Raw genomic sequence first — 26,637 nt, forward strand, 5'->3', positions numbered from 1 at the left:
TTTACTGTAATTTGTAGCTTTGGGTCTGGTAATCCCTAAGTTAAATCGTAAATGCTCAGCGTATCGTATAACTAATTCTAGCGTAGTTAATTGTGACCATTTTAGCGTCACTTCAATACGCCCGCCTAAAAACCACAAGAAACTAGCGACCCATGCGGGGAGCGTCAAAGACCACGTGCACTCAAGCTGTGGTGACGTAGAAAGCGCGGTTTTCAAATCGGGGCCCCGCGCGCGGTAGAGATTGAAAGTATGTGGGTGCCTCGGTATGGGTTAAACCTGTTAAGCGCGTGACCCCTCACGAAAACTACCTCGAGTGCAGCCCGACAACAAAGCGAGAGGGGTGCGGAACAATAGGCCTCGCCGGGTGCCAGTCGTCGTATTGTGCATGTGCGCCCCGCAAACGCACGCCGCACGCTTCGACACAGCAAAGAGAGTGAAAGCATGGCTCTCCAAACACACTCAGAGATCGTCGACGTCATTGTTACTAGCGTATCGTCACTCAGGGTGATTTTTGCGCAATGTATCACACCGAACACGTAGCACTAGTGTTGATGTTGCAGGGCAGCCGATTTTTTGTTTTTTCTCCTACGCTGTTTGACATCGAATTAAAATAACTTCCACGCGACGGATGCCGTTCAAATTTGGCCAAGAAGACCTATGCATACCAAGCGATCGAATGATGGGCACATCTCGATCTTGAAATTTGATGTCAGTGCTCCTTTAACAAAGAGACTGCCTTCCTTACTGCTCTTTTTTTTTTCGTCGCAGCTGGGAGATTTATTCCGTGCAATCACCCAAGCAAACGTGGCCGACCATCGCTTTTTGGCCAATGTCTCCCCTTGCTCGGTTACAGGTGCGGTTCAGACCCAATTGACCGTGAATGCATGATCAGCAGACGGGCCCACCTAAGCTGCTGACCACAACGGCACATATGGCTCACTGCACCGGCACTAACTTGGCCGCCGACGCAGGCACGAAGTAGCAGGCCGGTGTAACACCGAGCAAGCGGTTTTTGGCCAGACAGAGAGGTCGTGTGTACGTCAGGCCAGCCGTAGTTAAGGTCCCTGTATTTTTAAAGGTGGCGACAACTACACGCGCGCCCTCTCGAGGGTCCAAGGAGCAGCGATTGCAGACGACACGCCGCTCGCTCCCGTGCATATTGCGGGCGCCTGAAACCGAACTCGGCGCTCGCTTGAACCGTTAAATTGTTAACATTTGTGGGCTAAGATGCTCATCAATTATCAAACTAAAGGGACAATAATTTTAACGAGCCCGGAGCACGTTAAACGTTGAAATAACACGCGTGCGTTTCCGAAGCAGGTTCCGAGCGCCACAGAAGCTGTCATGCAGAGCATTTATGTCTTTTTTACAGCGACAGCTGTTATAAGATCATTTCAACGGCCGTTTTTGGCGCCGTAGTTGTCAGCCGCCGCCGCCGCCGGTGTCCGTAACCACTATCGCGCGAAATAAGAAAAAAAGAACGAAATGCGAAAAAATTTTCAGGATGGAACGGGGTTCGAACCTGGGCCCTCTCCTCTGCGTGGGAGCATAGTGTTCTACCACTGATCCATTCCGGTGCTTAAACTTCCTTGCAAAAAGACGCTATACAGGCTTCACATACGGAAGGAACCACACTACTCTATGTCATATATAACGTGATAGAAGGGTGAAATAACAAACAGGCGTCACACGACGTCAATTCTGTAACCACGCCTCACACAATGCGAATTGCGCAACGAGTAGGTTGTTGAATGCCTCCAATCCATTAAAAAGGGCTCCGCCATAATTCTTCATCGTCATCAGGCACAGCATCAACAAAGTGCGCATAATGCCTTACATGTTTTTAGCGGGTACCATGGCTCTCCGTTGAATGGCAAAAAAATGGCACAATGGCTGCTTCCCTGCTTCACAGAAATTATGATAATTTATAGCGTAGTGGGTTCCTCGCAAGTGCACTTGCATTGGTTGCCAAGGGAGCCCATAAGCCAATGATTCATTTATACTAAGTATGGTAAAAAGTTGGGCGAGTTGGTATTTGTTAAAGCGCGTTGTCCCGTGTACTTCTTTTCGTTGTGTGCCGTTTTCTCGCGCCCCTCAGTCATCATGATTTATTTCCTCAGGGTCTCAATAAAGTTCTTCCCCCTCTCTCTGTCTCTTTCTCACGTCCACGTATGTTATATTGCATGATTATGATTAAACCGTTGTGGTAGCTGACGGTGTAAACATATTTTGGACACAGCGAATCGTGAATCCCGCGTAAGGATGATATCAACAAGCTCATAATCAACACTGGTACCCGGTATGCACTTTATCAAAGCGTCGTCAATTAAGGAGAGAACAGCACGGTGTGGGCTTTCTAGTAATGGGTAGCCGACGCCTGTGCTCATGCATCACTAAACACACTGCGCTTCAGCAACACGGGAGGTAGAGGTTCGTAGCCTGAGCCGCAAACGCGTGCGTCCCGCTGGTTTCTGTCTCACAGGCGCTGCTCTCGCTCCACCAAGGCACGACATTCGCCCGTCGAAATCGCGTCCTTTCTGCAACGCGTATTGCAGCAGTTTTGTTAGTCGGTGCTCTCGCAATTGAAGCAGTCGGCGGCGGAGAAATCCCGTTGGTGCACGTGGAAGCTGCACTACTCCGATGAGCCGACGCACGCTAACACGAAGCGAAAGGCAAAGAAAGACCTTAACCAACGTAATTGCGTCAAGGGTGCCTCGGCGATGCCAGCGCGGCCAGTCTACCCGCTGGTATCGAGACGCTGTAACCATGACCTCCGATATCGCGTGCAATCTCGGAGTAAGCGCTAGTAAGTGTCGATCGTGAAGTATTACTTCTTTTCACATCTCACAGACGGCGGCACCGCCCCGCTCCGCCCGCCGCGAAAGAGAAGGTGTGAAAGATATAAGGCGCGTTCGCACCGTGTCTCGCATCTCCCGAGTTAGCTTGGTCGGTAGGGCGTCGGGCGCTAGCCGTCGCGGCCGCAATGTCGTGGGTTCGATTCCCAGCGGGGTATCTTTTTCTTGGTTTTTCTTTCTCACCCGTTGGCGTCCATTTTATCAACGTCATATCCGTGACGGATGTACTTGGTGGATCCCGGCATAAAACTTTCGTGTTAAAATACCAAAAAGGAAAAATAATCATAGCGGCGTATCGCTTTGATTACTCCTGGGCGAAACCACTGAACATTTCAAGGTGTACACATGATTGCTTCAGGAGCTTCGCCCAAGCTCTTCATCATTCACCCGTGGATATGCTATAATTTTTTTTTATGTAGCGGCCATGGGCGTTTTGTCGGCGTTCTCTGTGGTGTACTGCCTGTTTCTGCGGGACGCGCATGACAGTTGAAACATTTGTACGGGCACGAGAGTGGCGGTATCATGAGCCAGTGCCGCATTAACGTTTACTTGGACGCGGTAGAATAAATCAGCATAATGAGCGCTCATACGCGCCAGAACATTACTTTCGTTTCAAGGGCTGGCGTCTGCTCAATGCGTTAACCACGGGGACACGAACGCATGGGAAAGCGAGGCACATAAGCCCCGCATCTCGCTGCAATTCACGAAAAAAAATGCAAAAGACGCACACATTCCCTTTGCGTGGCTCATTATTTCTCGGAAGTTTTATTAATCTATTCAAGCAACAATATACAAACTACACATGTCGTGTCAAATAATTATCGCAGCGTCACGTGCTACTCTTGGCGACGTCAGAGCACAGTCGTCTACGTAGAGGAGCGACGTCACAGCAGTACCATCTACGTAGGCCATTTTCTCATGTACGTCATCCCCTCATCCTCTAAAGCGCGCGCCCGCTATAGGAAGGGCAAGCAGCGTTCACCTTGAAATTTGACCCATTTCCGCAGCGCGTAGCGTTGCAAATTTTGGCAGACGTGATCGTGAATGCCCGGTGTATGCATTGCGCTCGTTAGCTCAAAATTGTCAAACCTGGTGAGGGGTCCTTTAAATGAGTAGGCGTTGGTGAATGCTACACCCAGACGCAGACGGCACAACACTGTATATTCCTCCCGGGAAAGAACAGGTAGTAGCCGCAGTCAAACCTTATTTCTATACCGTTATCCAGGATTGACGCGGCTCGATGCCTAAGTAAGCTGGCGCAGAACATGACATTGCAAAAGTGGTAAAGATCACACTTCACACACCATCGACTGTATTCTCTCGACCCATCTCATGCTCAGGGAAACAACTGGGAAGATGCGAAAAGAAAATTTCGTGATGAATGGCTCTGGGACCAATAACTTGAAGGTGTGTGTATTGTGAACGTCGTAGTCAGTCTTGAGTGTCAGTCTTGAAGGATGATCGTATCGTATTTAGGAACGTGAGGGTCGGGCTGCCTCACTCAGTTGCCACAGGCTGCTTTTCGTAGTTTTTGTATTAACACAAGCCACACATGACACACTCTTGCGATGTTGTAAAGCGAGTGAGGAAATTTATTATTTGGCCAAGTTGAGCGGCACCAGTCGCAGCGGCATTATCTTTTCTAAGCACAGTTTGCGCATTTAAGGCAATAGGTGTTTATTTGTTTGCTTACGAAATGTTTTCCAGATAGGATATCGTCGACACAACAAGGACAAGCGGCAAAGTGCAAATACTGCTGCTGCTGCATATTGAGGCCTCAATACGCGGATCTCCTGAGGCACGCTAAGAAACATAATGATTATGTTGGGCCTGCCGCACAGCAGGCAGCTCAAGCAGTGCTTACTCAGGTTAGCAAGCCAACTTTTGACGAAGCAAGGCGCGAAGTTCGAATTGCATTGTACACAGCTACACACGCATCTATAAGTGCGGTTGACAAGCTCGGTGAAATTGTGCTTGAAGAATAGGACGAAAAATTGAATGCACCGTACCACGTGCGCAGCTGTCATCAAGAATGCGTTGGCGCCACACTTAAGCTTGCGCTTGTGTGGCGACTGGTTCAGACTGAAAGGGTATAGACCTCACTAATGACCAGTTCCTGTAAGATTTCTGTCTGGAGGCGGTCTACCAACAACGCTTTCATGGTTTTCACACAAGGTTTACCACACCTTTACCTTTGAAAGAACGGGCATGGATATCATGAGCGTTCCATTCCTAATGGGTGGTAAGCCTTGCGGCACCAGGCGCACCAAGCACTCCCATGGTGAAGCGGGCAATGCGAGTGGCATTGAAAAACGTCATTATAATGGAAGGTTTTTGGGTGGTACTGTATTCTACGGGGCTATAAGTAATAGGAAATTCTTAGTGCTAGGTACGCCGCCCATATCTAGAGTGGCGTCATTTTTGGCGAAATTTGTGAAAAAAAGGCGACTTTTTCTTCGTCGTTTGGCAACTTTGACTCGAAAGTCAGTGGCAACCCTGGTCGACAGCAAGGTGAGAACCCTCACTTTTATGTCCCTCGATGTACTGCGTAGTAAGGTTGTTGCCCGCGCTAACGCGTAATTAGGCTTCGGGCGCTTCGACGTAAACTTATGAAAGGTTCGTGACGATTTTAATATCCCCAGATGCGCATTTCTTTTTGCACTCGCGTTATCAGATGACTATTCGGTGTAAACAAATGGACTAGCGTGTTGAAAACGCAACGAGCGTTTCAAGCGATCAAGCGATAACGCGCGTCGCTCACGTTTTTAAAACGCCTGGCGCAAGATAACTTGCAGAAGCGCGAAGATAAGTACCGCGTGCCTCGAAAATTCTCGCTTCGGCGCGATGGAAAAAGGTTTCGCCTCGCGCATTTATTTCGAGCTCTTGTACAACGTTTCATCTGTGATAACGTACGGGTTGGGGCAGTACTACGGTACATTCTATCGCGGATGCCGGAACTTAGATATGCGTGCTCGTTGGTTTGAAGGCGCATAGAATGAGGTCGTGTAATGTAACGCTTTCTATAATGAAAGCATAGAGCAATCCTCAGAATGGGACGTTTGTAAAAGAATATTGCAACTGTTTCTAATTCCACGCGTTAAACAGCTGTGGCCTTTCGCGTCTTCTCGTAGTTTTCAAATTTCGATTTTTTTTTTTCAGCTGACGTAGACCAGTGGAGCTTCGCGTGGCAACAACCGCTCTGTACTTTGCTGTGGCAACAACGCAAGAGAACTGGTTGCCTTCAATAGGTAGTGACTGTGTTTTTTTTATTTGTCGCTTTTTTTTTACTGTGGAAAATAAACATCACAAGACGTCTGCCGTCTATTTTCCGGACTTGCGCATTGCCTAGAGGCAGCTACAATGACGGCTCGCGAAGAATTCTTGCAATCTCGTGTATTCTCATGATAAAAAAAATCTCATATTGGCCATTAATAATGTAACCTAGATAACGGTGGTAGCGATAAAAAGAATAACGACGTCGGACACTCCGAAATTCCAAACTGCGCGCGCATGGAACCAAAACCGAGATTGCAAACTATCGTAAGCGAGCGTCTCAATGCATTTCACGAGACCCGTGGCGGCATTGCCGCATGGCAGTGTCCACGTAGTTTCCCTATGGGTGCGCTTGTTCTTCTTCACTTTCGGGCGAGAGACGCTCTCCTCTCCTGCCACACATGCTAACTGCTCGCATATCTTTTGGTCGCATCGTTGACTCTGTCGTTTTCGGCGGCGGCGTCCGCCCCTTGGGCGTCCCACTCGATAGCTTGAATATTGAAAATAGCCGTCAATATCAATTGAAAAGAAAAAAAAATGAAATGTTTTATAATCTCTGATCGGCAGCAAAACTAATTCGCATATGCATGTAATTCACATGTGACACGGCAGGCTTGCGTCTCGTGCACAAAGCTAAGCTGAGGTCGAACGAACGTTAGGTACGAATACGTTAGGTACGAAAACGTTAGTTTACGAATATCGTTAATAAAATTACGTATTCATCTTCAAAGGTGCGCTTAGTGAACACAAACGACACAAACGAAAAAGTACAGGACATAAGTCAACGAGCGCAAACTACCAACTGGTTTATTGTCTGAAAAACGTAGCCCCAAGAAAGGGTGTGTCAAACGAGCATGCGCAGATGCTCATAAGAAGGCAAACGGGGCAGGGCGATAATGAGCAGGGGGAGGGTACGGAAGAAGGAAAAGGTGAAAAAGGAGGGTAAGGAGGGAACGCGATCCGAAGAAGCAAGATCGAATCAAAATTAGCTTGTAATTTTCGCAAAATCTACCTCAGCCGCTGTAAGGACGATAGAAGGGCACTAACACATGTTGCCGCCGTACCCCCCCCCCCCCGCTCATTATCGCCCTGCCCTGTTTGCCTTCCTATGAGCATCTGCGCATGCTCGTTTGACACACCCCTTTCTTGGGGCTACGTTTTTTCAGACAATAAACCAGTTGGTAGTTTGCGCTCGTTGCCTTATGTCCTGTACTTTTCGTTTGTGTCGTTTGTGTTCACTAAACGCACCTTTGAAGATGAATCAACACAAACTAGCCCACCTTATAGCTCTTCTCAATATTACGTAACTTGCGGCGTAGGTGCCCTAATTACCTGGACAACTTACGCATATATGCATGTAGTGTGTGTTCGTCACGACAAAGTGGAACTTAGATTAACAACTAGATATCTATCTCGCGGATCTTGCAAAATAACAGTGTTATTGATGTATTAAAATGTAGCGCTTCGTCAGGAAACTGTTTGTGTTCTTATCGTAACTATGGGTTCACAACTTGTTCCATTAGACGGTTTATCCGTTCGGAGCCGCTTCCCGGAAGCATCGCTGGCCACTGGATGAAAAGCCGTGGCTCATTGGCTCGAGCGACAGAGACGGTGGTCATAACAGGAGGCGACAGAAACGGAAGACGACACTACGCGTGGCACCTCGACCGAAAGACATATATTGTGATCTCTAAAACTATACTTGTATCCGTCTGATTTTTTATTGATCGAAGCGCTTGCGTGGGTGGATGCCAATATTTCATAAAGTATCAGCAGTGTGTTTGTCAATTTTAGGGTCACGGTGTGTACATTCAAGTATAATTGGGTCTTTAACAATGCAAGCAAGCGTATTTGTGCAAAATTATTTCGTTATTATTACTTGTCATCATTTGAAGCATTGATTCAGCGAAAATGTTGCCAATTTTCGTTTGCGTAAAGCGTTGCGTAATAAACAAGCCAAAGGAAATTGAATATTGCTTATCTCCAAAAAAAAAAAAAGATTACCCCCTCTGCGATCGAAATATATACTTGCATAAACTAAATTCAGAATATTTAGCGGTGAATAACGACAAAGAACATTTGCCGTGCTTTTGCCATCGTTGGCAAGTGCTCGGTCACGTGCGGCCCGAGGTAGGCACTACTGAGTTCGCGACGTCGGCCCGACGCCGTTGACCGTCCAGCTGCCGATGGTCGGCAAACAGCCCGGCCACTTGCAAAAAACGACATCGGCCCCAACCAATTTGCCGACGTCGGGCTGGCCATTTTTCGAACGGCCACGGGCGTTGGCCTACATACTGCCGAGCTCGTTGTGACCCTTGGGCAGTCACTATTTGGGCGTGGCCTAATGCGTCCACCGGCTGGAAAAACAGACAATGGAGAAGCTCACCTGGATGCCCGTATGAGAGCAGAGGTAGAAGTCGAACCGCAAGGGGTGCGTGACGTCCGTGTCGACCGTGGTGCCGGCAGGAATGTTGCCGCCAGGCGGCCCTTCTTGTCGGCGCAGAAGAAGCGCGTGTGGTGGCGCCTTTGAACGGCGACAAGCGTGATTCCCGGCTTGTAGCTCGTTTCGATCCTGAGGCACGCCTCGCGAACCGCCAGTATTTCTTGGGTCAGCAAGTGCCCAAACTGGCCCTCAGAGACGGCGTCTCTGTAGATGACGATGCGCACTGGCTTCATTTTCGTAGACTTGTAGAAGAGGAGCAGCAGCTCCTTAACCATTGATGCGAGGTCCTGTATGATCTCTTGGTCGTGCTGCTGTACTCGCAGGGTGGCCGCGTATCGGCTCGGGTGACCGTCCACGCTGCCCACCACCTGCAACAGCGCCAACAGACCTTTTTCAAGCTATCCCAGAGCGCCCCGTGGGCGCGTGGAGCACTATGGGAAAAGTGTGTACGCCGAGCGAGCCGGCTGTTAGCTCGCCTGCTGCTCGTTGGCGCTGTGGCCATAGCTGTGGTATCGGTGGGACTAGAGTCACTGTATATGCTACCTTTAGGTAGCAGAGTAGCGCATAGGTCCGGCTAGCAACCACAGCTATGCGGTGAAGTCGCACTTCATTTTTGCAGGCGACATGCCTGCCTGTCGCCGATTAACCCGTCTGGCGTGTCGAAAACCGGCGATAAACATTGGCTGTCGATGGCTAGTGTTAATTCAGTTCGCTGCAGCGGAGGCGTCAAGAAATAAAAACGATTGGCCCAAGCGGCAGCTTCTCCGCAATGCACGATTGCTAGCGGCGTTAGAAGACAGATGCGCAACTCTGCTACCTAAAGGTAGCATATACAGTAACTCTAGGTGGGACCACGAAACGAAAAAAACACGTCACCGCTTCTTGACTATTGTTACGCCGTAAACTGCACACATCCCGGAATTATCTGCCTGTATCTCTACGCATGAAATTCGAAAGGATTAACACAGTGCAGCGTCAGTATTACCGAGTGGATATGCATCGGGTGTAGCAGTTAAGCAGCATGCGTATTATCGCGTGCCGATATCACCAAGATGTATTAAATATGAACTGGAACACTGAATTCATTCTAAAAGACAGGGATGCAAACACGGACATAAGGAAGAACACACCACAAACGCCGACTAACAACTGCAAAGGCGCACAACGGCGAACAAAAAAAAAAAGAAACGAAAACTTAGCTGCGCATGCCCCTGCAATAGGCGAACCTATCAATCCGGCACGTGTGGGGCACATGACAGATAACTGTTAAGGCATTTGATTTCTTATTCCCCACCAATCAAACTTCACGCATGCGCTATCACTGCTATCGATATGCCATGCCTCAATCATTGAACGCGTTTCTTCATTCCTGTGTCAGTACAAACTGCGCATTCATCATCAAATCGACGTGCATTTACATTCTCAGCAATGTAAGAAAGATTAAGAGGTGAGCCTCCAGTTAGCGATCTCTTTATGTTCCAATAATCTCTAGCACGGTGGCCCGTCTGTCCTACGTGGGGTGGTCGCAGCTATAAGGAACCTTAACACCACACCTGTACGGCAATCAGTGAATTTGTTGGTGCGTTTTACGGCACGATCTTTTTTTTTTTTTTTTTTTTGCCGCGTTCGCTCCAGCAGCCTACTCTCGGCGGCCGCTCGCGAACCGCGCGGAAGTACGTCACCGTTCTGTGTGCTGACGTGATCGAGCGCTGCACCCGCTAGGTGGTGATAGTCGTACCCGGAGGCGTGTCATTTTTGAAAACGAAACTGACACTGGTCGGTAATGAGGAGCATGTAATTAATTATTCGTCACGAGCTGCACAAACGATGTGCCGTGTTATGACTAACAGGCCCCCCGCAACACAATGCAGCAAAAAAAGTGTGGCCAAAATTTTTGTTTCAGTACTCCTTTAAGGTGGCACCGTCCCACTCCGACGGCACGCGCTCCGCATTTCAGCCATTGTTTACTGACGCACTGCGCTAGATGCGCTCATTGGACAGATGTGAATTGTGTTGCTTTTCGAAAGCTTACGTTCTCCGATTTACGATTACACCTAGCATTACCGCCTAGTCTCAAGTCTTATCTGATGGCAATAAAAACAGTTTGAGCCAAAAACAGCGTTTTTTTTTTTTTTCGTAAAGCCTCCGTTGTGCTCCGAGTACGGTGAACCTGTTCAACACAGCGAAATGAAGTTTACTATGCCTTTTAGTGAAGTGTTGCAAGATTTCTATGCGAGAAATTGCACGTACATTCATTAGAAGTCGATGCAGGCTCAAATAAATGGTCAACAATGAAATCGTATGAGGGAATATTGCCATGTGCGTTGCTTTATCGCTTTTGCTGTATTCGGTTTTTTTTTATTGGCGCCAGTATGCCCTACGGCATAAGTTAAATAAAAAGAAAGAGTTCAGTTTCGCTGATAAAGGCCAGGAGCGGTCGATGCAAAGGCCCGTGCGTCCAGCGCGTTAAAGTCGGGTGGTCGACCGGGGCAGTAGTAAAGGCCTCGTAGGTGATCGATCGTTGCCTCTGTGGCTGGAGCAACGCAGAAGGGGCATGTCGGTGGGGTAGGCTGTGCACCGGATGTCAATGCAGCCCGGATGGCAGGAGTCAACGCGGCGCCTACACGAATCCTCCTGAGCGCAACCCCCTCTCGGCGAGTTAAGCCGCCGGGAAGCTCCGATCCACGCGGAGGAATGCACGCGTGGGCGCCGGAGGTCTCTTTTGTGCAGGAGCAAGCTGTCCTTTGGGGAAAAACGAAGTAGGCAGCGGGTGTTGAACTTCCGCTGGATGGCAGGCGGCATCAGCGGCCATTTGAGCCAGTGTAGACCGACGGGTCCACAATACGCGGACAGGGCAGGCGCACGAGTAAATTAGTCGGTGCACATCGGAAGCTATATCGAGGGCTGATCACTTTTCGCAATTCGGTTTTCGGCCACAAAGACTGTCAGCAACGCTCAGCGCGAACCGCGCCTCATTGTTCGAGAACCTTCGGGATCATTGTAGATCGTTTTGTTAAGATTTCGCGCAAGACGCGAACACTCGAGCTTATTCCAGAGTTTGCGCGACAACCAGCGATAACGCTGGAATATTCGACGGTACGTGTATAAATGCCGACGCGCTTCACCGCTTGTCAGTTGATCGACCGTCGACGCTCTGTTCGCCGCTATCAGTGCATACAGTGTGTATTGCTGTAAATAACCTTTCCGTTTCTCGGCCACAAGTTCGGCCGAATAAAGACTTTCATCTCGGACACGTCTCCTGCGGTCTTCGTGCACGTTACGACCCCGTGACATCTGGTGAAGGTGCTCTTCCTTCATGTTCCGGATGCCCCCGTCAAGCCATGAACCCAGTCCAAGTCGCAAAGAAGATGTCGACGCCAACCCCGAACAGCGAGCCAGCCGCAGACAACGAGGTCTAGCACCAGAGTACGGGCTTCTACCTGATAAGACCCGGAAGACACAGGCCATGACCACGACGGCGGCAACGAGGACAGCCCTTGTACCATCGCCCGCGGCAGTCGTAATACAATGCAGGGAGCCGCCAACGTTCCGCGGATCGTCATTTGAAGACCCGGAAAGCTGGCTGGAAGCGTACGACCGCGTCGCCGTCTTCAATAAATGGACCATTGAGGACAAGCTACGGCACGTATACTTCGCCTTGGAAGACGCCGCGCGGACCTGCTTCGAGAACCAAGACCCCTGACAACGTGGGACATTTTTCGCACCAGGTTACTCGCCACGTTTACAAGAGTCGCAAGGAGAGGGCCGAAGCTCTACTGGAAACCCGTGTCCAGCTCCCAAACGAAAACGTGGTGCTCTTCACAGAAGAAATGACCAGACTCTTCCGCCACGCCGACCCCGAAATGCCGGAAGACAAGAAAGTTCGCTTCCTCATGCGAGGAGTAAAGCAGGAGCTGTTCGCGGGTCTGATGCGGAACCCACCGAGTACTGTCCAGGAATTCATCTCCGAAGCCACGACGAATTGAAAAGAAGCTGGAGATGCGCACCCGACAATTCAATCGCCGCTCGACGCCAGCATACGCACGTTCAACCACTCTGCTCCGACGACCTGCGTGACACGATCCGAGCCATCGTGCGAGAGGAGCTGCGAAGCTCGCACCTTTGCCACCGCCCGAGGAGACGTCGATTGCTGACGTTGTACGCGAAGAGATCCAACAGTCACTGGGTGTTCCTCAGCCGGCACCGCCGCAGCTCCAAGCAGTGAGCTATGCTGCTGCAGCCCGACGCAACGCCCGCCCTCCTTGCCCACGTCAAGACGCCGCACCGCCACAACAGTTCCGCCACCCACCCCGCCGCTAGCACCGACGTCATACCGCCCGCCAGCCGGCCAGCGATACACGCGCCCCTGACAACCGCCTGCTCTGCTACCACTGCGGGGAGGCCGGCCACACGTACCGCCGCTGTCAGTACCGACAGATGGGGCTTCGAGGATTCGCTGTCAACGCGCCGCGCCCGCAGCCAGGCGAACGGCCTCGCGACATCGACGACTACCTCACCGGAACACGGTGGCAAGAACGACGACCCTACCCGCTCGCCTTCGCCGGTCCGCTACATGTCACCGCACCGCCGGCAGTACACTGGCCCAAACCGGGCCGGTCGCCTAGCCCGTATCCGGGAACTAAGGGCACAACCGATGGAGGTGCGGTTGCTGTACGACGAAATGCCGAAGATCCTCCGCGGCGGTCGCCGACGACAACGCGACGAGACCTGCAGAACACGACGCGAAGCAGACGAAGCCCTGCCGACGAAACTTCGTGGACCGAAGAAGACCCGACGACGCAACATGGAAGTAGCGGAACATACCGACGCAGCCGTGACCCGACGCCGCGACCCAACCGCAACGCAAGACGACGAACTAGCGACCTCGACGTTGTCATCGACGGCCACAACGTCACCGCTCTCGTCGACAGTGGGGCCGACTATTCCGTCGTCAGTGGCCATTCGCCACCAAGCTGAAGAAAGTAAATACCGCTTGGAGTGGACCCAAATCCGCACAGCTGGAGGCCACTTGATAACGCCGATTGGTGTGACGGGCGAGTCACCATCAATAACCGGACTTATCCTGCGTGCTTTGTAATCCTACAAACCTGCTCCAGGAATGTGATGCTTGGAATGGACTTCCTAAGTGACCACGGCGACGTCATCGACCTGAGGTCTGAGTCGATAACACTAACCTCAGACCAAAGCGCTCCCGCCCGCGCGACGCCAGGGAACCATGCATTGAATGTGATAGAAGAGCAGGTGACCATTCCGCCGCGTTCCAGCATCATATTTCCATCGGCACCGAAAAACCTGCGTACCTTGAAGGCGTGATCGAGGGCGATCGGCACTACTCCTGAACCGTCAAATTTTCGTCGCACGAGGTATCGCCGAGCGCGTGGCGGTAAAGCAAAGGTAGTGCTGACAAATTCAGCCACGAATATCGGCACCTCAACATTGGTACGACGGTCGCCTACATCGACGAATGTGTAGCCGCCAGCGATGCTTCGTCCTCTTCGATGCTGCCGAACCTGCTTCGACGAGTCGAGGTCCCGAACCAGATTTCGACGTCAACCCGAGCCTTCCGAAGGTCAAGCAAGACCAGCTCAAAACCCTGCTCCTTTCAATACAAGGATGCTTTTCATCGTCGTCAGACCGGCAGAACACATCGCAAGGACATCGCATCATAACAGAGAAGTACCAGGCCACTTCCTGAGCCCGTACAGAGTTTCGACGCGAAAACGTGAGGCCATAAAGAAACAAGTCGACGAAATGCTACGCGACGACATCATCCAGCTTTCAAAGAGTCCGTGGGCGTCACCGTGGTGTTAGTGAAGAAGAAGGATGGGACCCTACGTTTCTGCGTCGATTATCGTCGCCTGAACAAAATCACGAAAAAGGACGTGTACCCTCTCCCACGTATAGACGACGCCCTAGATCGACTCCACACGCGAAGTACTTTTTTCGATGGACCTCAAGACCGGCTACTGGCAAATCGAAGTCGACGAGAGGGACCGATAAAAGACTGCCTTCATAACACCGGACGGCCTGTTCGAGTTCAAGGTCATGCCATTTGGTCTTTGCTCGGCACCTGCGACTTTCAACGAGTCATGGAAGTATTAGCTGGCTCGAAGTGGCAGATTGCCTTGTTTACTTGGACGACGTCGTGTGTTTTCCTCGAACTTCGCGAACACCTCCAGAGACTTCAATCCGTACTTCAAGAATCAAGAACTCCGGGCTCACCCTGAAGCCAGAAAAGTGCCGCTTCGCGTACCAGGAGCTTTTGTTTTTGGGCCACGTGATCAGCAAGACTAGAGTGCTTCCAGACTCGCAGAAGACAGCTGCCATCGCCGCTTTCCCCCACCCACCGACAAGAAGGCCGTGCGCCGATTTCTCGGCTTGTGCGCCTATTACAGACGCTTTGTCAAAGACTTTTCACGGATAGCCGAGCCACTAACGCAGCTCACGAAGACCGACGTCGAATTCAGGTGGCAAACAGCGCAAGTCGAAGCATTTCATGAACTGAAACGACGCCTGCAGACACCTCCGATACTTGCGCATTTCGACGAATACGCCGATACGGAGATTCACACCGGTGCAAGCAGCGTAGGACTCGGCGCCGTCCTTGTGCAGCGGACGGGTGGACTGGAAAGGGTTATCAGTTATGCTAGCCGGTCGCGGTCTAAGGCAGAGGCCAACTATTCCACAACAGAAAAGGAGTGCCTCGCCATCATCTGGTCTACGTCAGTTTCGCCCCTACCTCTACGGCAGGCCCTTCAAAGCTAACTTGAAGGACCCTTCAGGTCGCCTCGCACGGTGGAGCCTAAGACTTCAAGAGTTTGACATTTCCGTCGCGTACAAGTCCGGAAGAAAACACTCCGACGCCGACTGCCTGTCTCGTGCCCCCGTCGACCCACCACCGCCCAAGACCCGGATGATGACAGCTTCTTGGGAGCCATAAGTGCCGACGACTTCGCCGAACGACAGCGATCCGACCCGGAACTGAAGGGCCTTGTAGATTACCTCGAGAGCAGGACCACCGTTGTTCCGAAGGTAGTGTCCCATAGAAAATAGGGCAATGTTGTTTTGCCTAATTCTCGCGCAGAAAACAAGGACGCGATTGTGGGCCATTTTTCTTCAGCGGTAGCAATGCATAGTTTGGCTCTGCAGCCTTCTCTTCATTGCTACGATGGGGGCCCTCGAAGCACACACACACACACACACACACACACACACACACACACACACACACACACACACATATATATATATATATATATATATGCAGACGGCAGCAACATGATAAAAAGGACAATACATTTTACATGTCATGCCTCAGAACAAGCATACACATCCGTATCACAAAAGTAAGGAGTATCTTTTAGAGAAATTTTTTGGTGTACGTTCAAGTTTGCTTTCCAGCACGAAGGAGCACAATCACAAGAAAGGACACGGGGGGCGCTCTGTCCCATGTCCTTCCTTGTGCTTGTGTTCCTTTGCGTCTTAAAAGCAAATATAAGAAGTATTTCCAGCCACGGCTGTTTAAACATTAACTATTAAGAATTTTCAAAAAGTGACAAATACATGGAGAGAAGCGCAGGAAGAGACTAGCACGGGAGATGGGGCAACAAGTGAACTTGATCGCCCTCTCTTCTACTTGTCTTTTGATGAGCCGCTTTCTTAGAATTTATCCATGCACCAGCTAGCCCAGCAACGCATTTAAAGTGACTGCAAGAATGCTTACATATAGCATATGTTACTTGTGTCGCTCTGAGTAGTACATTTCGTAGATAAATTGGTGACATTTCTTTTCTATCAATAGGTTGTTACATTTAATTGTGTTTAATAACAGAGGTAACAAAAACTGTAGCCTAGGTTTTCCTCAATTAGTACTGACATACTTTACTTGCCAGTCTAGAGGTTTGCCTCTACATTTTGTTTTGTGCTTTTAGTCCAGCTAGTGATTCTGCCATGTTATAATTATTGTTAATATATTCAGTAATATTATCAACTAGCCCAACTTTGTAATTTCTGGAACATTATCAGTGTAGATGGAATTAACCTAAATGGTGCAGGGTTTATTAAAAAAGGCCACTTAAAAGGGTATGTAGGAACCATTTCATATTCCATAACTATGCGGTTTGAAACAGTGCCACTTGGTAATAATTTTATGGTGGTTATTGCTCGAATGAGCAATGCGAAATATTTATTTTGTAAAAACGTGCCTTGTGCAGAAGCGCGCCGACTGATGTAGGGCACACAAAATTTTTGGCGTAAAATACCAATCCTTTTACAGAGTTTACTCATCATACTCGTGATGTGTTTATCACATATCATGTCTAAAAAGACAGGGCGTGCAAACACGGACACAAGAAAGAAGTCAGGACACCAGTTTTTTGCCTTCTTTCTTTTCAGCCGTTGTGCGTCTCTTCAGTTGTTAGTCGGCGTTTGTGGTGTCCTGACTTCTTTCTTGTGTCCGTGTTTGCACGCCCTGTCTTTTAGAATGAATACTTACCAACTAGCTCAGCTCTCTGTTATTCTAAGTCACATATCATGTGTTCGTCAAGGCAGATTAATACCAGTTTGGGTGTGTTAACCCTTGTTACTAGCCCTGAACCTTAATTTCTAAGAAAAGATAAAGCCGCGCCTGCATAGATTACAAATCTAGCTTTGCTATCAATGTTTTAGGATATGGTAAATAGCGAGTGTAAACGGACAGGTCACAAAGCGCTTCCCTGTGAGGTACTGCCCATCTGAGAATTCACCTGCAAATATTACAATCTGAGTTCCACGTTGTAAATACGATGAGGTTCAAAAACTTGCTATGCATCCAGTACCATAAAATTGCAACATTCTTAACAAAACGTTGTGGTGACGAAGCGAACGGCTTTGGAGAAGTCTAAAAATAGGCCGTGTGCCACTTTGTGACATTGAGTTTTGTAATTAACCTCATGAGCAAGAAGAGCAAGCTTCGTCGATATGATTTTACGGAAAAAGTATTGAATGGGAACTAAAAGATTATAAAGGTCAACGAATGGCACCTTCGGCGTTGCATTTCACCTTTTATTCTGAGAGCGGGGCCAAGGAGGGCAAGTGTGCCCTTACAACTCTTCCTCTCAGTAAACATGGCTATGCAAGCGTCAGAACCTCACACTTGCATCGACTAGATCTGGACTGGCATAACAACAAAGTTGTCCGTTTTTTTTTTCTGTCTCGTATAAGGCAATTGCTGTTTATGATCGGTCTAAGTCTTCTGCGTCATGCCCAGCGCCTGTTCGTAACGCGATGCAACCAAAGGCGCTAAAACGTCCCATCGCTAAATGACTCCCCCACGTATTGTTAGGTAGAAGATCAAGGTACTAAATTATTTCTGATACTGCCTTTCCTTGCCATTACTTCTTCGCTCTTGGTTATTCATCGTTGGTCGGCGCTAAAATAGCTTCCTGTCACGCAACGCCACAAAACCGCGAAACTGGCGACGTCAGAATTACGAGTACGCACTAAACCGCGCATTAGTGTTTATATTCATGATGAAACAAGCGCAATAAGCACGAAGACTGAGAAAGGACACAAGACGGAGCGCAGGAACAGAAATAATCGACAATTTTGTGACACAGAATACTTGACAAGCACGAGAAGCGAACGAGAGAAATAATTGAAGCGTTTCGAATTGAGAAAGGAGGCGATAAGTGCGTCAGCCAGGCGTCTATTCTGCTAACGATTCTGAATTTGCCTTCTTGGACGTAACATGACTCGGTCATTTTAAATGCGAAGCATTTCTTAGCGAACTTCTGCGACTTTGACCGTTCTATCTATCTATCTATCTATCTATCTATCTATCTATCTATCTATCTTCTATCTATCTATCTATCTATCTATCTATCTATCTATCTATCTATCTATCTATCTATCTATCTATCTCTATCTACTATTACTATCTTCGGCCTCGACTTTGGCTCTGCTTGGTTAATCGAATGTGCACCAAAATTGGTATGGCGTAACATGACTGTATGACGAACATAAATGACAAGTCATAACATGAAAATCATGACACGAATGTCATGTACAGCATGATTTACATGCTACGCTCATGGTGCGCTGGCGGCCGTTTCGCTAGCTTGATATACACCGAAATTGGTATCTTGCGACGTGACCGTGTGACGAACATAATAACACGAGTTTCATGAAAATCACGACACGCATGTAATGTACAGCTGACTTACGTGCCACGCTCATGGGGCGCTGGCGGCCGTTTCGCTAGATTGATATGCACCGAAATTGGTATCTTGCGACGTGACCGTGTGACGAACAAAATAACACGAGTTATCATGAAAATCATGACACGCATGTCGTGTACAGCATGACTTACGTGCCAGGCTCATGGGCGCTGGCGGCCGTTTCGCTAGATTGATATGCACCGAAATTGTATCTTGCGACGTGACCGTGGAGGAACATAAATAACACGAGTTATCATGAAAATCGTGACACGCATGTCATGTACAGCATGACTTACGTGCCACGCTCATGGGGCTCTGGCGGCCGTTTCGCTAGATTGATATACACCAAAATTGGTATCTTGCGACGTGACCGTGTGACGAACATAATAACACGAGTTGACATGAAAATCATGACACGCATGTCATGTACAGCATGACTTACGTGCCACGCTCATGGGCGCTGACGGCCGTTTCAGTAGGTTGATACACCAAATTGGTATCTTGCGACGTGACGTGTGACGAACATAAATAACACGAGTTATCATGAAAATCATGACACGCATGTCATGTACAGCATGACTTACGTGCCACGCTCATGGTGCGCTGGCGGCCGTTTCGCTAGCTTGATATACACCGAAATTGGTATCTTGCGACGTGACTGTGTGACGAACACAAAAACACGAGTTAACATGAAAGTCATGACACCATGTCATGTACAGCAGACTTAGATGCCACGCTCATGGTTGCCCTGGAGGCCGTTTCTCTAGGTTGATCGACCCCAAGTTGGTATTGCGCGACGTTACGTGTGACAAACATAAATAATAGGAGTTAACATGAAACCATGACACGCATTTTCCTCAATGACATACAAGACGATGTATGCAGCTCTTTGCTGGCTGCTTCGCATTACATCGATTCCCACAATGCGTGGATCTGCCGGCTTTTTTATTTGGAAGAAAAGAACGCGAGTTACCCTTTTAGGCACCCGAAAACTGGTTGGTGCCAACAGCACGCATAAATACCGGGAAAGAGCGCCTCCAACATACACGTCCTTCCCTTTTAAACGCGTACACATCTGCAAACATTGACCTGTTTACCTGCACCCATAAAAAACTTCGTTCTATGTATGTACCTCCACGTATATTCTAGGTTTCGTAAAATTCAAATAGGATGTCTCTGCCTTCTCTGTATCTGTATTTTCTTTTCTTGTTTTTTCTTTTGGTGGTTAACACGTGCTTACCTGCTGTATGCCATCGGTTCATAGCGGTGTTTAGCTGATTCACACTGTTTCTGATAATAACAGGTTTGCGGTGACGTGCATTGATGTGATAAAAAAGGAAGAGAAGCGCTCCGTCTTGTCTCTTTTCTGAGTCTTCGTGCTTATGCGCCTGTTTCATCGTGACCTTTACCAATGCCCAACCGGCAGTCACCCTAAGTGTTGATATGTCAAGCAAAACTTGATTATTTCGTCTTGTTCCGAACGAAAGGAAGATGGCATCGCGACGATGGCTTAGCAGAGGCTATAGTCGTAGCAGGCGGTGAGAATAGATTTTTTGCGCAAAATAAATAATTGCAGGGCTTATATAATGGTGTTGAACCGTTCGTGCGCGTATACGGCATCGTTCCGTAAACTCGTTTTGTTGAGGATGCGTTTTTTTTATCGCCCAAATCTAAGCTACTAAGGTTGTTGCAAGCTACGGTACGATCAGACAGGCGAATAATATTAATTCGGAAACACAGGCGGAATCTTCATCCACCGCCGCTCCGCGTCAGCTCTGCCCAAGTAACACTCGCGCATCTGCGCGCTCATCGACTCACTTCCACCAAGGGTATGGCAGGCAATGCTGTACGTTTTCGAAGAAAAAACAGGTGCATTTCCTGTGAACTGCAGTAACATTTATTGACTGAAATCTTCATAAATGCTGCGGTTCCCGCCCTAGCTTGCGTCGGCGGTAATGCAAATTTGATATCAGGTAGAACGGAATAAATAAAGGACGGAAGACTCTGACGCCTGAGAGCCCCGCTCAGCTGTAGCCTCCTCCACAATGCAAGAGCGCAAGGTATCAAAGCGTTGCACAGAATCTACGGTCCGGCGTGGTGAGGCACGGAAGACGATATTCGCTGCAGAAGCTGGGGTACTTTTAAATCTCATAATCTAATTTTTTGACAGTTGTGTCGAACGAAAACTTCGTCATAGTTGGTTTGCCACTGCGCTGCCGGAAGCGAACGCTCACAAAAGTGGGGGGTCAGCCCCCCCCCCCCCCCTTGCCGCCCCCCCTCGGTAGATACGCCTATGACATCAGGTTTAATTTTTAATGGGACCAGCTTCAGACAGTATTCCTATACACCATTTGCAACGGGCAACTGGCTCTTATTGAGATCTCAGTAAGAGCCACTGGCCCCCGCTGGGACCCACTGTCAACTGGTCCCAGTTGCAACTGGAATAACTGGGACCAGGTGAAGTGGTTTATGGTCAAATTCCCAGTTGGGACCAGTTGCCAGTGGGTCCCAACTGGGAATTTGACCATAAACCAGTTGAACTGGTCCCAGTTGGGCCAGTTGTTTCCAGTTGCAATATTTTCACCTGGGAAGGATCCAAGCACGCATACTGACCGCCGCAATGGAGAACTTCCTGTTGTCGCTAGGCGGCGAGCGTGACGCTGGCGCCGATGAAGATGACCGGCTCTTCGAACACCTTGGTCGCGTTCCGGGATCGATGATTGATTGCCGCCCAGCTTGCAGTTGATCTTGAGGCACATTGGACAGAGCCTGCGTGGTCGTTCTCGTGACGTTTTTCACGTCGACGCACTGCGTGGCCATGCCCAGCACCGTGTCCCCGACTCGCTTGACCTCGGCGTAAATGGGTGTCTTGCCGGCAGCACGACGACGACGAGCTGCAGACCCGGGAAGTCGGACATGAGCGTCGGAACACGGCCTCGACCTCGTCGGTCTCCCTGGCATACTCGTAGGCGCAGGGCTGGTCATTCATGCGCATGCCAGTGCCATTGGCGATAGTGTGCAGCTGCTTGGTGAAGATGCGCAGCGTATCCTCTGCACCTTCGCGTGAAGCAAAGCAGGTGAGGGCCCAGTCTTTAACTCGGCGCTCAGGTAGAACTCTTTGTCCCGCATGTCCCACACCCCCCGCCTGGGTACCACCTGCCGCTGGGTCGAGCCTCCACACAACAGCCTTGGAGGAGGCAGGACGCGGCCCTTCACCTTCATCATAGTGTCGCTGATAGAAACATCAAACTCCTGCGCGTACGGGTCCATGCTGAAGTTCGGGTGGCGCACCAGTTGCTGATTTGGTCCTCCCGGTCCGGGGCGGACAGCGCACTTTCCTGCACCGCAATGAAAGCACACTTGAATGCCTGCCCACCGGATTTCTTAAGCATGCCCGTTTTGAAAACATGCATTGCTCCTAAGGTGCAACATTCCTACTTACTCTAATCATTATCGATGTCTGCATTCAGTGAGCTTTTTGGTGCACCTCTGACCAGCCACAATATTGCAGACCTCGAGGGCAGTAGGCTTTCCTGTGCTCCGGACCTACTTGAAGGCAGGGAAGCTGCGGGCACCTGCACAAACACGTTCACTGCTCTAGGACATCTTGAAGAAACAGAGCGCTCTGGTTAGCTGTCTATGAAACCAAGCATACCGCCAGCACCTCAATGACACACGAAGTCGGATAATGAACAGAATAATCGGCTGCCATTATTAGCTTTTTAGTCATATGGCTGTGGAATCTCACACGGATATAGTAGCTTTTACGTAACAGTGGTTTAGATATTTTTTGAAGCGTAGTAATTATTAAGTAAAAAAACTAAAGGTGAACAAAAAAGTTTCGCCGCAAGGGCGAATCAGTGAAATAGCAACAGACTCGAATTCTATACCAAGTAAGCTCACGCCTTTAACCTGGCACTCAAACAAGACGCTTCCGTAAGGAAACGCGGCCGCTGCAACGACCTTCGTGCCGTCCGATCTCCATGCGCCTTTCGCGCGAACGAAACGGCCGGCTCGTCCCATCTCTGCTTGAGCCCCGTTCGTCGGCAGCGCTCGCGCGCTTTCCTTCGCACATAGAACGTATGACGCACGGGGCAATGTTATGCAATTGGGACTTTATATGGAAGATGACGGCGACGGCAAAAAATGGCCTGGAGTGTCCATATAATTGCAATCGCAATAAACAAAGAAGCAAAACAGCTGCGGTCTAAGATCGCATGCAACACGGCGACTACTTGAATTACGGCCAGGGTGCAAGAGCCGAAATAGGCTTTGGACGAATTTTTGGAGCAGCAAAATGTTGCTTTCAGAGCACGAAATCCATATTAGGAGCAGGTCACGGAAAACCTCCATTTTCTAGCACGAAATACTAAATTTGGAGCATAACAACAAAAAAGACTCACTTTTAGAAAAAAAATATGTGTAAATTACACATCAGTTAACTCGTGCACAGTCCACTGAGCACAGTTATGAATAAAAGCAGTGTGCTGAATCACCCCACAGTGCAAACAATTACGAAGTCCACATTAACGTTTGCAGCGCCTGTCAAATCATTTGACAGGCGCTGCCAATGCTGATGTTGACCTGCTAACCTGGCAAGCTCGAAATTCGGGAGGTTAATATTAATTGTTGGGGTTTAACGTCCCAAAACCACCCTATCATTATGAGGGACGCCGTAGTGGAGGACTCCGGAAATTTCGACCACCAGGGGTTCCTTAACGTAAATCTAAGTACATAGGTCTGAAGCATCTTCGCCTCCATCGAAAATGCGGCCGCCGCGACCGGGATTGGATCCCGCGACCGAAATTCGGGAGATTCGTACAGCTGGAGCGAGTGAGGGAGGTGAAAAATGAAATCAGGCATACGTTTTTTTATATTATTTGTCAGGGCGGCAGAACCGTCGTACACAGCTCTGAATGATTGCCAGTAATTTTTAGACGTCAGCGATCATTCTAGTACTAGTAATGCTACGGCACGTGCATACATGAGTAATCAAGGAACAATTGTGTTGTGTCCTGTGACAGCCAGTACTAATAGCCCCTTTTAAATCTTAGTTCGCCTTTTCGCAAGATACCGTTGTATTGCGGCGAAAGTGGCTTAAGAGTTTTGCACGCGATAGAAGAAGGCCAGGAAATTTTAGAACTACTGTATTTTAAGTGCGACGCATTTCTTGGTGAACCTCCGGCACTTTCAGCGTATCTATCTATCTATCTATCTATCTATATCTATCTATCTATCTATCTATCTATCTATCTATCTACTATCTATCTATCTATCTATCTATCTATCTATCTATCTATCTATCTATCTATCATCTATCTATCTATCTATCTATCTCTATCTATCTCCTAACTTGGTGTAGACCAAAGTACCATGGGAAAGTAAGATGATTTGACGAATATGACTGTCGGGTCATGACATGCATAACGTGAAAACCCTGTCGCGTACGTCGTCACTCTTTCCTCCAGGCACGTATAGCACATACCGGTTTACCATGGGCCGCGGTATACGGGCATGCGCCACAGGTGATGATAGTTTTTATCGACCCAGGAACGGCGAGAACAGACATTGGTAATTTGCATGCGAGAGCGTCAAGAAACACCGACATCGGCAGCGTTGACCCGACGAATAGAAAGAATGAAAATTACGATCCCAGCAGGAACCGAACCCTGCGTGGCAATCAGGTATTCTACCACAAACCACGCCAGGTCGATGAACTGGTTTGGAAAAACCGCCTAGACAGGCGTAATGTTGGTGCAGCGTCAATTGTGGTTGTGGTGCTGGCTATCTAATTTTACAAGACCGCAATGAACACTACATATGTACTATACTACGATACGTTCGTCATATCAGATTAACGTTTGTGGTACCAATGTCGGCTACACTTTTATTGCCGTCTAATGTGCATTACATTTGTATTCCTATGATTTAGCAAGGTATATTTAAGCATCGCTCGAACCCGGAGAATACATTGACGAAAGTAACGTATGATATTCGCATGATTGCACCATAAATTGCATTTAGTTTCGATAATACTGACGTATGTACTCTAACGTGAGGGCTGTCGTTAGATCGCACCATAAGTTACCCTTAAAACGCCAGTGTTGTCGACGTGCCTGGTAATAACCACAATGTACACACAGCTACTACACATACAAAAGCACGTCGATCCACTTCGTAACGCTTGGCTCAAAGCCATAAAATGCAGCATAGAAGTACTCTGCTTCGCATGAAACCGATTTACAAATCGTAGGATCTGCCGAACTTTTTTTTTTTCTTTCTTTAATGGTGCGGTTAGGGTTAGGGTCTGGGCGTTTGGATTGGACTGAATGATGATGCCCAAAACAACGTTTATAGATACTGAATTAGCAGGGACAGTTGGGCGAGTTGGTTGAAGTTCATCTTTAAAAGGCGCGAAAAAACAACGGACAGGTAGGAAGGAGACAGGACGACGCGCTTCTAGCAACTGAAGCTTTAATCAAAAAACGAAAGAAGATATACACACACATTACAAAAAACAAGAAAAAAAGAACCAGACCACCGCAGAATGAATGCTATATAAAGATAAAACACCAGGCACGTTTTTTGTCACCAGCTTAAGTTATATCAAGGTAATCTACCTCTCGGCTTGATAGCGCTACGGACGGACAGCTTATACAAGAAACACCCGATTTAGAAATATAGGCGGCTTCCACAATTTCACGAGTCCTTTGAACTCGGTTCGAAAACAAAATAGCTGCTTCTTTAAACAAAGACACCCACAAGCATGACAATGCGCAGATAAGTGTGAAAGCTTGTCGGTCTTCAACGACCTTTCATGTTCACGCAAGCGTATGTTTACACACCGTCCAGTTTGTCCGATGTATGTCCGTTTGCTCGGAGATGCTCTGAATATGGTCGTTGCCGTGTAAAACATGTGAATACCTATGTGCCCTGCCGCGTTGGTGTAGTATATAACATACCTACAACTTGCAAACGGACATACATCGGACAAACAACTGGACGGTGTAAACATACGCTTGCGTGAACATGAAAGGTCGTTGAAGACCGACAAGCTTTCACACTCATCTGCGCATTGTCATGCTTGTGGGTGTCTTCCTTTGTTTAAAGAAGCAGCTATTTTGTTTTCGAGCCGAGTTCAAATGACTCGTGAAATTGTGGAAGCCGCCTATATTTCTAAATCGGGTGTTTCTTGTATAAGCTGTCCGTCCGTAGCGCTATCAAGCCGAGAGGTAGATTACCTTGATATAACTTAAGCTGGTGACAAAAACGTGCCTGGTGTTTTATCTTTTATATGCATATTGTTATGCCAGGGCTCCCAACCCAAACTTCCTTGCTTCGCACAGGAATTCAAGCTGGTTAAAACGTCTGACGCAACCAGCGTCGACACCCGCTGATGAAACGAAGCGGGAGTCTTACGCAATCCCCGGCAACTCCGGCGATGAGGCTGACTCAACCAGCGTCAACACCAGCTGATGCAACGAGGCGGGAGCCTTACGCAATCCCCGGCAACTCCGGCTCTGCGCCTGACGCAACCGACGGAAATCTCTCCCGCAACGTGCGGCAAGCCCTCCTCCCCGCGGATCCGGTTCGAGCCAGCGACCAACGGCGGTTCGATTGGAGGCTTCGCTCTGGCTGATGCAAGCGATCGCCCAGGGCTATAAAAGAACCAAGCTGCGCGGAGACAGCGAGACAGCGAACGAAGAAGTCCCGGGTCGTCGTCGCACCGCTGTTCGAGCCCGATAAGCTGTCGGCCCCAGCGCCGAATATGTGACGCCTCTGTATATATGTATATAATTTGCCTTAACTCACCGTCGCCTTGATCGCTCCGTCTATCAGCTCTGCGCAG

General features: G+C 48.9%; 1 pseudogene; it reads right to left on the bottom strand.

The window, feature by feature from the left end:
• The window catches only part of LOC119377839 (protein argonaute-2-like), a 71,138-nt pseudogene that overhangs the window by 12,559 nt on the left and 31,942 nt on the right, over positions 1 to 26,637 (bottom strand).

The sequence above is a fragment of the Rhipicephalus sanguineus genome, unplaced genomic scaffold (genome assembly GCF_013339695.2).
Source record: "Rhipicephalus sanguineus isolate Rsan-2018 unplaced genomic scaffold, BIME_Rsan_1.4 Seq579, whole genome shotgun sequence".
Lineage (NCBI taxonomy): Eukaryota > Metazoa > Arthropoda > Arachnida > Ixodida > Ixodidae > Rhipicephalus > Rhipicephalus sanguineus.